Source organism: Lissotriton helveticus, chromosome 8 (genome assembly GCF_964261635.1).
Source record: "Lissotriton helveticus chromosome 8, aLisHel1.1, whole genome shotgun sequence".
NCBI lineage: Eukaryota > Metazoa > Chordata > Amphibia > Caudata > Salamandridae > Lissotriton > Lissotriton helveticus.
The window spans coordinates 1,524,396,165-1,524,413,406 of record NC_136069.1 but is presented as its reverse complement, the minus strand read 5'-3'; the positions used below and the strand labels follow the sequence as shown (position 1 = coordinate 1,524,413,406).

At 43.5% G+C, this 17,242-nt stretch overlaps 1 protein-coding gene and 1 non-coding gene across 2 annotated transcripts in view; one reads left to right on the top strand and one right to left on the bottom strand.

The window, feature by feature from the left end:
* RSF1 (remodeling and spacing factor 1) overlaps positions 1–17,242 on the bottom strand; it is a 713,574-nt gene that overhangs the window by 224,667 nt on the left and 471,665 nt on the right. The gene's annotated exons all lie outside the window — the stretch shown is intronic.
* TRNAT-UGU (transfer RNA threonine (anticodon UGU)) lies at positions 6,987–7,058 on the top strand. Its single transcript has one exon. It is a non-coding gene; the product is annotated as a tRNA-Thr (tRNA).

The window sequence follows — 17,242 nt, the reverse complement described above, 5'->3', positions numbered from 1 at the left end:
CCTTCTTTCTCTGGAGGATACTGTCCATTTCGGCCTCGAGCCTTCTCTTTTTCCTCTCCATTTCGGCAGCTCGTTTGGCATCGAGTGTTTCGACGATTCTCTTCGATGTTGTCGACGTCGCCTTCGGCTCTTTTTCCTTCAGCGTCGAGCGTGCCTTTCTGGGGGCGTGCTTCGACGACCTAGGTTTGTCTTGGGATTCGCAGCCTGGGAGTCCTTTTCGAAGGATCCGCTGGGCTGTTTGTCCTTGGATGCAGCTGTGGCTGTCGACTGCTTCGGCGCCAGTGCTCCTTTCTAGGACTTTGACTCTAATTTTCGAGTCTGTCGGAGTTTTAGGGGTCGATGTCTCCTTTGTCGACTTCTTATTGGTCTCTACGATCGTGTAGTCCTCTGGTCCCTCGGCGATGTTGTCCCCTTCTCCACTGCAGAGGCTCAAGTCCCGGAGTGACGGGGGTTGTCCTTGCCCCTGCATGGTGTGGTTCGCTATATTCTGTCTCTCCCTTACTCTGAGGGTCTTGGGGTTGAACGCCCAGCAGGCGTTGCAATCCTTGCTTTGGTGGTCGAGTGGCAAGCAGAGGTTGCAGACCGGGTGCTAGTCCTTCTACGCGTACTTGTGGTGGAAATTACGGCAACATTTAAAAGGTGTTTTGTCCACTCCTGCGCTCAGGGGCCCCCCTGTCGCATTCTCCATTGGACGTCGAAGTTTCTGGTTTTCCTCTACTTCTTCGGCGTCCCGGCTCTGTGTTCTTGATTGCAAGATGTACTCTCCAATTTTTTCGCTGGTTTTCTGCTTTATTTTCTCCTCTTCTTTCCAAAAACTCTGGAACCTCTCGGTGACGATCCAGACCCAATGGTGGAAAAAAGAATCTTAAGATGGCACCCAAAAGGTGGGAGCTTCTGGAGGAAGCGTGCCGACGTCAAGGGAGGACACCAAATGGTGGGATGTCAATGCCCACCTGGGCTACAAAAAAAAATAAAAAATACTACGAATCCGGACCCAACCACTAGACAGCGGAATAATGCACAGCATAGTGTATCCAGAAAGATTCACGCTGCAAAACCTATTGTCCCGGGAACCATGCCAGAGAGACCACTGTCACCTCAATCAGCCCTACCAAGCAACATCTAGCCCAACAAGCTCCAAGCTGTCTGCTATAAGCAGCAGATCAAGTTAAACAAACTTAGACTAATAACCAGTGACTGACAATTATCTCTAGGCGTGTATCCTTACTGATTGGATTGCCACAATTATACAACCAGTCACACCAAAAAGACATCATTGTTCCCACTCCATTCACACGCCTAAAAGTGTGCCCCAGAAACATTCCATTGAGGTTCAAGACTTATGAAGGAAGTGACCCGATTAGGGCCACCAGGGTCACTCACGACCACCTCTCAGCCTTCCATACAAATGAAGAGTCTGTCAGACAGTAGAGAATACAAACCAAGTATATTTTTTCAGGTTTACTCGAGCAGGGTCCAGTCTGACCAGCCTCCTGGGATTGCTGCAGAGGAACTGACACCAGCAAGCATGGTGATACATTATGTACAATTCAGAACCAATAAAGACATGCCCTGACTAGAAATTTCCCGTTGGAAGCAGTTGAACAAAGAAGGTACAGAAGAATAAGTTCCGATCCTGAGACCGTGCACACTCTATCTTAATGCCAAGGTAGCTCTGCCTGTGCCCGTCGCTCTAAGGGTGGGAGCAGGCCTATCAAGTGGGAAAGGTATGAGCTAATAAGAACAGTGTATTCATTAGAAAAGCAAGGCTCAACTTTGGAGAAACAAAAAGTACTGCAGCTGCTTTCAGCTGCTTTCAACAGTGGCAGGGAGAGAAATCCGTTTCGATCATGACTCAAAATCGTGGCCTAACATAAAAAGGTGCAGCAAATGCTAACTTAAGGCACACAATACATAAACAGCACAGATAAAACATGTTTATTCCAATAATTATCAGCACAAATAATATCCTTAAACTTGAATGACTATGTCACTGACCCCGTAAGCATCTGTTCGTGGCATGCTCTACCTGCTCCTGCCATCTAGTGTTGAGTTCGGAGCTATACAACTTGTTTTTCTTCGAAGAAATCTTTTGAGTCACAAGATAGTGACTTCTCCTCTCTGTGATTTTGCGCATGGGTATAAACTCCTTTGTTAGATTGCTTTCCCCGAAAGAAGTATAAGGAAACTGTCAGAATAAAGATGTCCATGCCAAATGAAGTATGTAAAACGTAACTGCAATGGCCACAAGCGTAAAGGGAGTGCACATTTGAATCTACAGCAATACATGCCAAACAGATGCTTACAGGGTAACATAATCCGTTCTATGGCATGTGTGGCTGTAGATACACATGCTCTGCATAAATTGTAAAGCAGCCCTCCCTCCCCCCAAGAAGCGGTGGCTAGCATGTGGGAGTTGCAGTAGTTTGAAAAAGGGTATGTAGCACTGCCTGACCTACACTGGCTTGCTGGCATACTAACACATCTACACAGTAGTGTTTAGTAAATGTATGTGGTGTAGACCATGTAGCTGCTTACAAATTTCAGCTATGGGAAGATTTCCTAAAAAAGCCATAGTTGCTCCCTTTTTACTATTAGTTTGCGCTCTGGGAGTTAACAGGAAGGGTCTTTTGGCTTTAAAGTAGCAAGTTTTAATAAATTTTACTATCCGTCTGGCTATGCCTGACTTGGATATATGGTTACCTTTATGCTGTGGTAAAAAGCTGCAAAGAGTTGCTTTGTTTTCCTGAAAGTTTTAGTTCTATCTATTTAGAACATGAGTGCTCTTTTTACATCTAAGATCTGAAGAGCTCTTTCTGCCACAGAATCAGGGTTAGGGAAAAAGACAGGTAGGGCAATGAATTGATTGAGATGAAATAGAGAAACTACCCCTAGAACTAATTTTGAATTAGTCCAAAGCACACATTTTTCTTTATATATTTGAAAGAATGGTTCCTCACCAACATGCCTGAGTGAGGTAATGGCAACTAGAAATGCCACTTCCATGATGGAAACTGAAGTAGGCATTAGTGGCTCAAAAGGACCCATGAGCAATGTTCCCTCTAATTATTTTCCTCTGTGTGCGGCAGAGTAAGGTCTCTGTGCGCTGCAGCCAAGGTTATGTGCGCCAAAAACCAGACCGTGCGTGTAGACCAGGGCTTTGGGCGGGATGAAAATACTTGGGGGTCTTTAAAAGGGGCGTAACCGATGCAATTAAAGGTGTAGCTTAAAAGCAATTAAGCTAAAAATATGTGCATCGCATAGTGTCCCACCCTACTGATATGTTGCTGCTTCTGTCATTGCATTCAGATCTATAATACAAGTAACATTACACCTACAAGAAGCCAAGACTATTGGCTTTGTCAATGGTTGTTTTTTTGCATCAAGTTCTATATAATAGTGAAAATGATTACGCTTGTGTGGTTGGGGTTGTGGCTTAATGCTCGAGCTGTCGATTTTGGAGATGGGTTTTTAGTCTCGGGTCAGCCTAACATCCTGTGATTCTGGGCAAATCAATCTCCCCATGCATACAAAAAAATATATTATAAATCATGTAAAGCGCTCCAATACTTTTGGGTTGAGTTCGCACTATATAAAAACTTGCTGCATTTCTTTTCTAAATGCGGGGTAGAAACCATGCACCATGTTGTGCGGTGCAAACGCGACCCAAAACCCCTACATAAATATACTGCTAGGTATCACTCATTACTTTTTCACTCGAGGGCTTATCTAGCATCAAAACATTATGTAAGAGACCAGCGAGAGCAGCACAAGTGATTTCTCTTTGAATGCATAGTTTACCTAAACATTTTGAAAACTTAAGTACATTTTGCACAATGTTGGATGAAAAAACTTCAGAAATTTTGGCTAGTCACAATAAATTTCCACCCTGGTCTACTTTTGTTACATTTTTGCAAAAAACTGCTGTATCTTCTTTCAAAATAATTACTAGAATTTCTTGGAATACGACAAATACCGCTTTCTTTGAGTACAATGACCTTTGCCTCAAGAATAGGTTAATGTGATATACTATATTTTACAAATGAATATAAAACATGTTCCTTAAGTACTATGTCACCAAGAGATGAAATACATTTCAAGAGAAAACGATGCAGTACAAATAGAATATATCACATAAAGTGAAACTGCCCGTAGTAATTCAATTTGAAGGGACTGTTTCTGTGCAAGTGTAATTTGATAACCTGTCTAATGGCAGACCGACTCTTAGTCTTCACTGAGACCACAAAGCAATTTCTGTAAATGACTGCCTTACGGCTTGTATTTATTTACAAAAACATATCCTGGTGCTAGCTGATGCAATCAGCGAATTCAGGTCACCTTTTGTGTGCGTCAGTACAGAGAATGTGCGGAAAAGATGAAAACGTGTCCTTAGCATGCACAACAGCTCTACAACCATTTTCCAAAATTGATTGTGAAAGGATTCCTGTTAATGACTGCGCCCGTTAAGCGTTGCAGTTAACAGGAATACTTTCACAAATGCAGTGGTGTAGCTAGAGGTTCTGGCGCCTGGGGCTATCCCTCAGATTGCCGCCCATGGCAGGTAGTGGGGGTGGAGGGGATGCTGGGTAAAAAGAACGGCAAGCACTTGAAAGAGGTCCAAGAGACACGTGGTATAACTGCTAATAGTTACCTCGATCATGCAAATTACATGCACGTACATGACAAGGCTACACAGTTGAATACACCGGCAGTACAAAGTCATACAATTGATTGACGGAATGCAGAACAAATCAAAACATTCACCCCCAGTCAAGAGATGTTAAATCCATCATTCTTTTGCTCACCATGCCACCCCAGTTTAGACTTGGTCATATGCAAATCAAGACTGATTTGCATATGGCTGGGTTCAAACTGGAATGGCACAGGGAGCAGAAAAACGAAGGATTAGGCCCAGATCTCTGTACTGGGGTGAATGTATGACATTGTTCTGTATTCTGTCTATCAATTGTTCTTTTTGCAATAATAATATATAAGTACAGAGGTATCAAGGTTGACTTGTTTGCAACCTCTAGCATATTTGGCAAAAATATGACCACAGTACTACATGCGGTGGCAATGTGTTGGTCTGAATAGATGTTATTACACCTTAAACGTATACCTCCTTGGATGGAGATCTCAGTACATCGAACAGAGAAGTAGTAGAGGTCTCCACACATAGGTTTCTGAATTGCATTTTGAAGTATGAGAGTAGTACTACTGTACTGATTCTAAAGGTTCTACTAAATGCAGTTTCTGAATTGAGCTCGAACAGTCTCTGATGTCTTGCCAATTTGTCACTATAGAGAGAGGCCATATTGAGTTTAGCTGGTTTCTCCTTTTATAGTTGCAGCACTAGCAATCATTAATGGTGTGGGTGATTTGTAGTTAAAGTGGAATTCAACTACAAGTAAAAAATCCTGATGAACATGATTGTCAGTTCCATTGAGAAGGAGTCCTGCAGCAGCAAAACCTACATGAATTTAGGATGATCCACGAGTATCTCGTCTCTGCAGGTCATTGGAAATCCTTGGATTTAACTTTCATCTGATTGGCTAGTATATCCCCCTAAAGGGCAAATATCAAATAGTTTCATTCCAGTTCTTCTCCATGTTGAGGGGTTTTAATGCTCTGTTAAGAGACTTAGGTCAAGGATGGCTGGGCGTGTCTTTTAGCGTTAACATTTCTGCCGACAATAAAGATGTTCTAGTGGGGCCTATAATTTTTTAAAGAAGGTGGTTCGATGATTGTTCTATAACATATGCTCTGTCCATTGAAAACCCCATACAATTATATTTTGCCCGTTCTGACTCAGTCTAGGGGAATCTTATGATTATTTGTAATTAGCACATAGTAAGAATTTCCCCCAAAAATAAATGTAGGTCCCTAATTGGGGGAAGACGTGGAATGTGACATCTTGCCTCAGCTTTTTTAGGTACAGTATAGTGACACTTCAGTAGCTCTTGTGAAGAAAGGTTTAAGATGGTGGTGTAGGGAAGATGAGGTGGCCGACTGGTTAAGGCGATGGACTGCTAGTCCATTGTGTTCTGCACTCGTGGGTTTGAATCCCACCTTCGTCGGAAAGCCATCATACTCTCTTTTGAAGGTTGGCATTTCTCTTAGTACAATTACACTCTCTTTCAAGAAACAGCCATAATCCACTAGAAGGGCCCATCTGATTATTCCATTTTGGCAATTATGTCAAAAAAAGTGAAGTATTTTGTCCTTAATAGAAATTAAATCTTTCATGGAGTGTCCAGAGGATTGCCTTTCTCGCACTCCTGGCCTTCTAACCAGTTTGGATATATATATACTGATAAGAAAGCAGCTCTTACTCCTAAAGTTTCAGCCGTCTCAAGTGTATGACTGTTCACAAATGTCTGCCCCAAAGAGACAGATCACTTCTAATAAGTGCTTTCTCCATCTGTCACTGATTGAGGACATACTAACTAGAGCTATCGGTACGGTCATAAATGTGAATACTCTTATGTTCTCATATACAAATGGAGTTTTTCCTACTTCCAAGAAAAGTGCCTTAAGAATGCGCTCAGTCCAGACCTCTTGGGTCTCCTATTTTTCACCGTTCTAGTTCCTGGTTACAACTGGTCCTAGAGACTGGACTATCCTAGGCAGTGACTGCCCGGTGTTCACTGGGGAATATATGACGCAGCCGGCCCTGAGGGGTTGTAGGCGGAACGCTGTGTATAATGTTGTTATAATTATGGCCTGTCAATGTTGTTTATTGCATTTTTGATCTGACGCGGCCGGCCCGGAAGGGGTTGTAGGCTTAACGCTGTGTACTAGTCACTCTTCAGCGTGCTCCCGGTACGGGGGTGAAATAAAAAGATTTGAAACAAGAATGTGCTTCAATTTGTGCACACATGTAGACATTCATATGCAACTGCGTTTCCATACAGAGTCTAAAAATCATAGATATCTTCATACCGCAGTAAAAATACATGTTGCGATTTACATACTGCTGGCAGACTGACCTTATAGCTCAGTGGCAGAGCACTGGTCTTGTAAACCAGGGGTCATGAGTTCAAGCCTCATCAGGGCCTTTTCCTATGTGTGTTTCTGTATGTTGTTTTCAAGTCATTCTTTCTAGGAGTCGCACCTTGCTTTAAGTTTGATTATTGCCAAGCTTCCCTTTCATGCTTTCATTTCATCAAGAAGACATCTTGAAAACCATTGAACCATAAACTATTGCCTCACCCCTTCCGATCGTCTGACAAACACCATTCTCACCCTGCCGGGCAAAGCGAAATAAGCCATGCATATCTACAGTTCCTTTGAAAGGCAGAGCGAGGACTAGGACCTCTGTTCTGACTGAACCTGCATCCACAGAAAGGATGTTATAAGGCTCTAGAAATTTCACCAAGGAGATGTGAAATTCTTCCCCCTTGAAATACTTTTTCTCCCAGATACCCTGGCTCTTAGGCAAATGAGGTTACTCCTCAAAACCCCTCCCATACTCACCATAAATATCCTCCTCTCCTGCTGTCCATTCAAATGATACAAGGTATCTTGTACATAGAGAAAATGTGAGAACAGGCAGACTTGCTTCAAACATTTGGTGACCTTGGATGAGTGGGCTGGATAAAAAAGTGAACCTGGTTTCAGGAAAAGGAGTATCGTGATGGAGATGAGGAAAAGAGAACATGAACCACATTCACAGGTTAGAGAAATAAATGTAATAGGCTGAATGGTTTTGAAAAGTTAACTTCGAGTAGTAATTGGTTTTTTAAATTGCAAAGAATTTAAAAATCAATGTGGGATTGGAGGCACAATCTGAGTAGAAAAGCACCATAAGCTGCTATGGTGCAACTCCTGATGTTGACTAGAACCTTTAATATGATGATGCTCTTCTTTTGATATTTCTTTGAGTTACATTTTATTTTAAGTAGGTGATAGAGCACTTTTTGCAACTCCTCAGTTTATGGTTATCATATGACAACACTGTTTTCATCATATTTATTATTCTACAAATGTAATTTTTCAATACACTGATGTGGTGTTTGCATGATGTACAAGATGGCACATCATGGAATGTTTATACGGAGCATCGCATAGGATATGCAATATTTGGCACCTGGAGAAGTAGGACTCACAGATCCGGAAAAGAAGTAAAGACTCTCTAGCAAGGGCCGTTTTTACTCTGAGATTAAACTTTACTTTCAGTGCTCCGACTTCATTGACAGATTCACAGTCGCATGTTTGGGGGAGGTGATAGTGTCCCTAATTAAATCATAATCGGTGCCGCCATGTGCCACCAGGGTCGCGCCACCGCCCTCAAAATAGTGCTGCCTGGGGCGGACCGCCCCCACCACCTCCCCAGCAACGCCCCTGCACAAATGCCCTCAATCAGCCCGCAGCCTCTCTCTGTTCATTAAAGAAATGCATCAAGTCCAAAAGCACGAGGTGTGCTTTACACATCATGCTTTTGGACTTGCTTCGTTTTGTTTCTAAATAGAGCGCGGCTGGGTGCTGATTGTGGCCCATTGTGAAAATATTTATGTTAATTGCAGCACATGACCGTGCTGCAATTAACAGGAATCTTTTCACTACGCTTTCAGTGCAACGAATACTGCCTGAAGTTCCAAGTAGCTGATGTGTAGAGATTGATGTTTGGCATCCCACAGACATTGTATTGTGGGGTTTTGTAGATGTGCACTCCAACCCATCTCGGAAGCATCCTTCAGAGTGATTTGAGGTAGAGGGTTCAGAAAAGTCCACCCTTTCAACAAATTGTTGGGAATTCACCATTGCAGAGAACAGTGAGATTGGTGGTCTATCAGCACTAGATCCTCGAGGTGACCCTGACAATAGAGACAATGCTGTAGTGGGCGCATGTTTAGTCTTGCATTGGGAACTATAGCAATGCAAGATGCCATCATACCCAGTAGACGCATCACAGTCCAAACCGTTTGGTTAAAATTGAGGTAGAAGTGTCTGAATATTCTGTATCCGAGCAGGATTGGGGTAAGCCAGCCCCTGCTGTATGTTGAGGATTGCTCCTAATAATGGTTGAAATTGAAGACGTTGAAGGTGAGACGTTGGGACATTGATGGTGAACCCAATTAGCGGAGCAGGTCTACTCTCAGCTGTATGTGTTGCTGACACTACTGATGGGTTTTGACTTGATTAGCCAATCATCCAAGTATGGGAATACATGAATGTTTTGTCGACGTAGATGTGCCGCTACTACTGGTAGGCACTTTGTAAAGACCCTTGGTGCGGTAGTGACACCGAAGTGGAGAACCTTGAATTGGTAGTCTTTTCCTGCAATCACAAATCATAGGTATTTGCGATGAGCAGGATGAAGAGGTATTTGAGAGAATGGCCACTGGTCCAGAGTGGCCATAAAGTCGCCCATCTGTAGAAGTGGAATGACATCTTGTAGAGTGACCATGTTAATGTGTCTGGTAGGATGTAGTAGTTGAGAGGTCTGAAATGTAGGATTGGTCTCAGTGACCCATCCTCCTTTGGAATTAAAAAATACAGGGAATACGTTCCTGTGCCTTGCTGATGAAGGGGAACTGGTTCTATAGTGCCCTTGAGAAGAAGGGCTTGGACCTCTTGGTTCAGAAACGTTAGGTGATCTATGATTGTGAGGTGGGATGCTGGGCAGTGTGGTAATGAGCTCCAGATAGTAGCCATGTTGGATAATGGCTAGTACCCATTGATCTGTTGTGATGGTTTATCAGACCGATTGAAAGGACTGTAGTCTTCCCCCTGACAGGTGTTGAGTGATTGGGGGGGAAGGATGGGTCAGAAACTGTTTGGGAGCGGAGGCTGCATCATGTGTTTAAGCACCCTTGTCACATACTTTGTTATTATTGCAGCTAAAGGAACCCCTGTAAAACCCTTTAGAGTAGGGGGATTATCCCTGCTTCTGCTGGGAAGTGAAGGCATCTATGGCAAAGGGTTTGTATCCACCCTTCTAATTGAAGCAGCGACCGGAACAATGAAGTGTAGGAGTCTGTAGGGCTACCTCTGCTTTCGTTGTGTCAGTATCTTTTTTGATCTTGTCTAAAGTGGAGCCCACTTGAGGACCAAATAAATGTTCCTTATCAAAAGGCATGTTCAAAACCGCCTGTTGAACCTCAGGTTTAGCACTTGAGTCAGGCACATCTCCTGAGCAGTATGATGGTGTTAACGTGCGAGTAGGGCTTGGGAGTTGGCAATACACCAATGATTGGCTGCTTGAGCTTCAATACGCTTCCCAGCTGCATCAATGCCTTTGTTCTCCTTCTCAGGAGGTATTGTATCCCCAGTTGGTTGACTATTTGCTTCTTTACGTGCTGTGGTAGCAATAATGGAGTTTGGTGGAAACTGGCTATGTATAAAAAGTGGGTCTGAGAGAGCTGCTTTATATTTATTATCTACCCATGGGGTTTTCACCCGAGCACGTATTGGTTCTTTAAATAGGTCATACACACGACGCAACATGCCAGGAAGCATGGGCAGAAACTGTATTCTTATGAGTGGCTGGCAGTGTGTTGAAGAGGAAGTCCTGTTCTAGAGACTTTCTATGAAGTTGAACTTCAAGATAGGTAGTTGCCCTAGCAATTACTTGTCTGTAAGACCTAGCATCTTCAGGAGGGGAAGGGCGAGCTAGGTAGAGATCTGGGTCATTGGGATTTATGGCGTCTGTGTCATAAACGTCCCTAGGATCAGGGTCTCCTAACGGTTCTCTTAAATCCCCTGTGGGTGAACCTGGCGGTGCATTATCTAGAGGGTCTTCAAGAGGAGAAAGAGGGGATGGTGATGCTGGAGCAGGTGGAAGATGAGGTGGTGGTGCAGGATGATGTACAGTGCTGGTAGCTTTGTCCTCTTTTTTGGGAGTTACTCGAATGTCCAAGTCATCCTCAAATGCTAACTGCCTCTTCGGAGGGGGAGAGGCTATAATTCACCCTGTGCCGCCTTTTTTTTTTTTTAAACTTCTTTTCATTAAACATTCGCCAGTTGTAATCTATAACAGCACACCAATCAGTGGTCGATAGTACATAACAGTTACCATATTTCAGTTCTTAGGCATAGCAGTCACCCTGTGCCTTCTTGAATTTGACTTTTTCTGTTTAATGCCCATCTTTTCAAGAATTGAGGACAAGGAGAATGAAGATTGCTTCGAGTGTTTCAGTTCAGTTGATTTCGGAATCGAGGTGTAGATGATTTCTTGTCAGACACCAAAGGAATTGGAGCTGGCTGTCGCGTTGGTCCCTATTGCTTTGTGGAGACCAGAGAATGAGCTCGATCCAAGGAGTTCGACATCATAGGCTTAGCCTTGGTGGCAATTTTCTGTGCCAGGCCCGAAGGCGGGCATTTGAAGTATCTTTTCGGATACCATGGCCAGAGGGCAGTGGCAGTCTGGCGACCTCTAGAAGTGGAAGGGAGGACTGTTTGGAACTCTTTTTAGTTGGAGCAGGATCTGGGACAACAGTACTCACACACTGGCCGTATTCTTGTTCTTCCTCCACATCGGAGCAGAAGATCTCTTCGACGGAGAATGCCCTTTCTTGCTCCTGTCTCGCACACTCTTCCTGGGTGTGCACCTCACCGAGGACGTCAGGAAATTCGCCCTCACTATGGCGAGACATTTCTAGTCGATGCGCTCTTCGATCGCAAAGTGTCTTCTTGGATCTTGAATTTGTCTAAGTTGGCCTCACGGTGATCAGGCGACAGATACAGGATACACTACTAGTGTTGAACAATGTGTCGATATTTGGCGCGTCACTGCGTGCAAAATCGAAAAGGTGTCCGTTTCATCAGTCATTTATCTTCCATACCAATGGTGCACATAGAAGGATAGGCCCGAGACGAGCGACGCCCGAAGCACGATTGGTCGTTATCCGAAACGACTAAGGTTATGGAGCGGCACTGGAATGGAAAAGCACGACCGAGATACGCTATACCCATAGCTGCCAAGGTTTGAGATTGCTTATGTGTGACATTTTCATAGTTTCAGTGTACTTATGAGTGACATTCAATGACCAATGTGTGACACTTAAGAATGACACTTTCTCGCGAGTAAAATCAAGCAATGAATTCCATGGAGACAGATAAATATCAGAAGTTACACCCACATGAGCAGTGAGAAACTGTTACAAAGCACCTGAAATGGAAAGGCACTAATCGCTCTCTTTCATGGTTTTCATTTATTTTATAGCACTCCTCTTACTGGGGTATCAGAGCACTTTACATCATGCACACATTATAGACAGACAATCATATGTGTGTAAATCAGTCTTAATGATATGTTACATAAAACAGTGAGGATGACAAGTTGTAGAATCACATTTCATCCATACTAGTAAGCAGCATATTTTAAGAGTGTTTAGTCTGGAAAAGCACAAACTCATGATTTAAAAGGTACCACAGTGGTTGGTTTTACTTAAAACAATATATTTCTACCCGAACTAAACCTTTTACCAACATTAGGATAATGAAATCCTGAGGGGAAAAATTAGCACTCAGCTCTAACCCATAACACGCAGTTTGAATACAGACCCTTCGGTGCAGTTCATAAGTAATTGTGCTATATTAGGATGGTAATTTAGGATTGTAATCTATGAAGTGTGATTAAGAAAAGGATCTCTGTGAAAAAATCAGTAACCCACTGAGCTACCTACATAAAATGCACTTTAGTGATCTGCATGTACACATTCTTTGCAGCAGGCACATTAACCCTCTGTGCTGCTTCAGGAAGGGGAAAACTGCCACTATACAAAACACCGATCTTCCTCCAGCAGGAACATTATTCACAGAGTTATGTTGGCATGATTTGAATTGTTGCCCGAAAACTCCTGGACACACAAGAATCAGCATAAAGTGTTTTTTATTGAACACAGCACCTGAGGAGAGAGGCAGCCCCACTTCGTCGTAGTTAAAAGGACCGATTCCCATGTCATACTCACGAGCAGGCGGAACCAGCAAATCAAAAGTAAGCGGTCCTAGCACTGGCTTTAACTGCTTATAAATACACAGAACACACGGGCCTCTGCACTGCATGACATAAAGTAAAAGCCAACTGAAAACACATTCATTAGAGGGAAACCTGGCCTATAACGCAAGGCACTGGCCCCTGCACCACAACAGTTGTAACAAACAGTACTCTATTATTTTCTTTTTTTTAACTGTTCCTACCTTAGAAGTTGAAACAACATAAACAGTATGGGAAACGGTCGACCCTGCACTTTGAGGAAAGCCTGCAGTAACCTTCACAGAAAGCCAGGCCCTACAACTCTGTGCTGCAAAGAGCGTCCGGCTGCACTGAAGTGTACCTCTGTGGAGATCAGGGAGGACAGTTCAAACACCCTACTGGTAGCAGCTGTTCCTGGGGGCCCAGGTCTTGGCAGAAAAAGAACCCAAATCATGCTGCTGCAGCCTGCGACGAGTCCGGACCCTGCTGCGTTGTTCACGCTGAACAGTGAATCACCTGACAGGTGCTATCAGCCCCACTCTTGCGGAGTACGCCAATTTGACATAGAAAGTCTGCCCATTGTGATCCTCTGCACATTAGGCGTCAGGGATGGGTGTTGTTTTCCGACCGCGGGCCCACCTTAACCAGCAGTGATGCCTTCCTGACTAGATAGCAAAACAGGGGGTGCTAGTCACGCGCGCCAACAACCTGTAAAGGCTTCTTTACATTAGCACACAGAGTGCGTGCATTTCCAATAATTACGTGTCACGGACATGGACCTAAGAAGGAAAGCCTCACACACACTCTCAATCTGCAACGAAATAAAAATAAATAAACGTGAGTATAATTTACCCGCCACTCATTCATTGGCTATACTCCCAACACTGATAGTGCGCAGGGGAGCCAATTGCCGGAAATCCAACCACGCACAGCGCTGCCTCCCGACTCATTCAGTGCAGGCCTGCTGCAGGGTGTCTGAGCCTGTGCTGGTAGAGAGGCCGCGCCAGCCCAGAGACATTCGCCGGCTGTGGGCTCGTGCTGCACATGATGCGGCCGACGGTCAGGACCCCCCTGCGGCCGGCCCGGCCGGCCTGGTGCCAACAGCCATGATGGATGAGAGGCTGTGAGTGTGAGCAACTGAGGCAGCCTGCACGCTCACTCCAGATTTTCCCCCGCCGACTAACTTCCTGTGTTCCTGGTGGCCGGACGTGACGCAGTACTCGATACATTGTAGCGCCGGCTAAGAGCTGCGCAGGGAGTCTGTGCTGTTAACTGTTTGGGACACAGGCAGCACCTCGAGCAGCAGAGAGAGCCACAGTGACTGATGGGCACAGTGACAGGCGCCGTTGGCTCGCCTGGCAGCATGATGCGTGACATTTCGTTTCAGTGCGGTGATGCGGATCACCGCACTGAAATGCGTGGGCGTCACACGTGTTGCGTGACGCTTGGCAGGACTGTATACCGTTGAAGACAAGATAAGACTAAAGACTCGGACTGAATGGAGTTGAACATGGAGGAGAGGTACACACATCCGAACCAGACGGCGGAGAGAAAATAATCAAACTAAGGAGTCGATGCCCATGCGCAATATCACTGAGAGGAGGAGTTACTCTACCTCATAACTTGAAAGACTTCTTTGAAGAAAAAAAAGTTGCACAACTCGAAACCAACACTAGATGGCAGGAGTAGGCAGAGCATGTGTATCTACAGCCACACGCCATCGAATATGATAGGTTTGTTATCATCTTTGATGAGTTGATCCCCCAAACCTTCAAAATGCTTAGCATCATCACTACAATTTATGCTCTGGGCATTTGCCATAAAAAAATACATTATAATACATACAAACATAATAAAAGCAGAAATACATCGATATATTTTTAAAACATCACATGATAAATACAGTGCTGTACAAATAAAACATTTGTTGTTTTTTCCATTTCCCACTTATAATCCATGCACTCCAGATGTACAGAGAAACCGCACAACAGATATTAAGGCAATCAGTCCTGTAAGAGAGTGCTAAGGTATTCATCTCATTGAAACACTAAGTAAAAAATAAGAGGGAAAGTCATTTCATGCGAATATTCACTACGTTTGAACAGAATAACATAAAATTGGTGGTAGTTTTAATTTCACCACTGGCACAATTGCACATTTCATTAATCTTCTTGGTTTTGCACCATTTGGAAACATAGGCCTTCAATTGGAGGATTCCCAGGGGGAACTTTACATATAATGAGGACTGTACCTCAGGGTAAATGTCATCCAAATAGGATTCAAAGTTAATAACAGATTTATACTTTAAGAACCCCTGAACCAGGGTCCCACTCTGGCTAGACTCGTATTTCATTTGATTTTTATGTGGCCAATAAGCCTCCTTAATCTTTGTTTCCTCATTAATCGCCGTAGGATGGTATCGAGTTCCTGCTGCTTTACAGTGCTATAAATATGGTTCCACCAGGTCATCCCAGGATATTGGGCAAATAGTTGCCTGCTAGTTGATTTCTCGGCAGGCGAACCCACAAAATTACTGGAGCTAGGGCAATAACATCAGAAATAGGTTTAATGGCCAGTTCCAACTATAGTGCTGCTAAAGGCGTACCCTGCCCCCGAATCAATATTGCCCTCAGGAACCTATTCTCAATTTATCAAAGTTCTTTGAATATGTAGTAGTTAACTCAATGACTGCACTCTACTCTTTGTTTACATCTAATAACTGTGGCTGCTGCCTGCTTTAAATTTGCAACAGCTTTTTCCCTTTGCTGCTTCCAAGATAGTTTAGTGTTGTACCGAATTTACAGCTTGTCAAAAGAGTTTACCTATTCTAAGATCTCACTGCTCACTGAAAAAGGGGATCTCACTGCTCACTGTAAAAGGGCGCTTTAACTCCATCCTAGGTTTCAGTATCATGGATTTAGATTAAAACAAGTATTGTCTAAATGTTCCTTTACACAATAGTCAAGGAAGCCCTTAATCATTTTATGCATGGAAAGCTTGGTGAGAGAAAGCAAAACTGCGTCATCCGCATATAACAAAACAGATATTCGGAAATTACTGAACTTCGGGCAATCTAAATTCAGACTACCTTGGTATGGTTCAACATCATTCAGGAATAATTATAAAAAGCACGGACCCAACACGTACACTTGCCACACACCAGTAGTTATCAAAAAGTTTGCAGTGAATTCTCCTCTAGATCCAGAACGCCCTTGATTATCCCTATCGAGATTATGCAGGGCTATAATTACATACTGGTGCAGATGTAATGGTAGGGAAAGTAAGTCCCTGTCTACTAAATCATAAGCTTATTTCAAATCACAGAAACATTAAAAAAAAATGTAATAGAAACTAGAAAGAAGAGAAAGTAAGAAGAGACTGGAAGGAAAAGGAAAAAGAGGGTGAGGGGAGTAGTCCTCCTTCATGTCTCAGAAGTTACTTGTATATATATATTAAATGCAGGGATGACCTTTGAATGTGTAGCAGCTTGTATCAGCAACCCAAATAGTTCACCAGTAACTGCAGTGGTACATTGCTTCCAGGATACATTGCTTTTTACCTAGACATGTTCTTAAACTAGCCCTAATTCTGCAGTCCTCAGCATAGAAGTTTCTGATAATGGCAATCTTCAATCTGTGCGGAGATAAACCCAACTGTAAACGTTTTCCAGACTTTGTGAAAAATATGCTACTCCACTGTTGGGTGGGCTATTCAGTCAAGCTATAAATGGCCCACCCAACACAAAGGGCCACACTTTAGTCTAGTATGACCACTCCTTAATACTGTTTTGGCTGTTTAGAGATTAAGAAGTGTGGGGGTTGAGCTTGTGTAATTCTCTATAATTCCACTCTGATAAATGACAGGGCACTTTTAGTGCTTATAGTTGGCCTGAACTAAGCTCTTCATGCAGTACGTGGGTCAGCTGTAAAAGGCCCTTAGATTTGTCTTGGGACCTCTGTTTCCAGTAACCTACAGAGACATGTTAAGTTGGAAAGAGACAAATAACTGGGGAAAAGCTGTGAATCAGCTAAAAGTTCTTTTTTCAAGAGCGACAGACACTTTATATGATTCCATACAAAAATGAAGCCTTAATTGTGGACACATCAGTCTAGAGAATTAGGAGAAACAGCATCATTCAAGCAGGCATGCAGGGATCCTCAAGTAAGCTGGTTGCTTAGATTTTTTGAGCCAGACTTAACTTTTTTCCGGGGGTCACTCGATCAAAAAGCTGCAAGTGTGTTGAGGTAGGTGCACAGTGATGATGGTAAGCAAATGGTTGCTGATAACGCCATGCAAGAAGTTTTTTATTTTAATTAAAAAAAA